The sequence below is a fragment of the Aulostomus chinensis genome, chromosome 4, assembly GCF_037954235.1.
Source record: "Aulostomus chinensis isolate RoL2024-O1b breed Wild chromosome 4, RoL_Achi_v1.0, whole genome shotgun sequence".
Classification (NCBI taxonomy): Eukaryota; Metazoa; Chordata; class Actinopteri; order Syngnathiformes; family Aulostomidae; genus Aulostomus; species Aulostomus chinensis.
In genome coordinates this window covers 31,689,784-31,690,662 of record NC_141323.1, presented here as the reverse complement: position 1 = coordinate 31,690,662, position 879 = coordinate 31,689,784, and the positions used below count along the sequence as shown (strand labels likewise).

Sequence of the window (879 nt, the reverse complement as noted above, 5' to 3'; positions counted from 1 at the left end):
TGATGCTCTACCGTCTGAGCTACTCAGGCTCTTTCTACAGCATTTAGACAGGAAAAGAAACACCTGTGAAGGTCAAACTGCTGCTTTCTTGACTTGTTCAATCCTCCATGTTAAAGTCCACCATGCTTTTGATTGGCTCTGATTCTCTGTGGCAAAATCCAACAAGAGGCTCCAAAAATGTCTTGAATGTCATAAGAATGCACAGGACAAGATGTTAGTTTCCTTCATGTCTGCAGTTCCTCCACTGGAAAGTAAAGTCAATGCTGTTCCTCTGCTGAAACCTGGGATCGGACCAGGGACCTTTAGATCTTCAGTCTAACGCTCTCCCAACTGAGCTATTTCAGCTCTGAGTGAAGGCCCTGCTTCTCTCATTTTATAATCTCTTCCACTCTCACTAGAACTTAGAGAGGATTTGAGCTTCTGAAGTCATGACACATTGAACAGTTCTACAGGACCATTTTTGATGAATGTCTGAATCACACAAGCCTTTTTTGTTTGTCTTCTTCCCAGTTGCCTCAACATTGTGTGAGCCAATAATTCCACATCTGTACCAGACACACCTCTGGTTGGTGGGTTTTCTGGATCTTTCTGTTCTAACAGTGTCTTTTATCTTAAATATGCCACTTTCACATGAAAACATCAATAACAGGACAATATCAATACTATTATTGCTGTTGTTGCTTTTGTTGGTTGTGTGTCTGTCTTCCATCCCTCTGTCTTTCTCTCTGCTTGTCTTTCACCCTCATCTTGTTCCCATCTTTTTGTCATTCTCTCCCTCCTTTCTCTCTGTCTTTTGTCTTTTCTTCTCTATATTTGTCTTCTGCTGCCCCAGGATCAGCTTCTATCACACAGTGGTCCAGAACCATTATGAAGCCTGAT

The 879-nt window shown here is 42.0% G+C and overlaps 1 non-coding gene across 1 annotated transcript; it reads right to left on the bottom strand.

Annotated features, from left to right (window-relative positions):
- Positions 1 to 272: 272 nt before the first annotated feature.
- trnaf-gaa (transfer RNA phenylalanine (anticodon GAA)) lies at positions 273 to 345 on the bottom strand. Its single transcript has one exon. It is a non-coding gene; the product is annotated as a tRNA-Phe (tRNA).
- Positions 346 to 879: the final 534 nt, after the last annotated feature.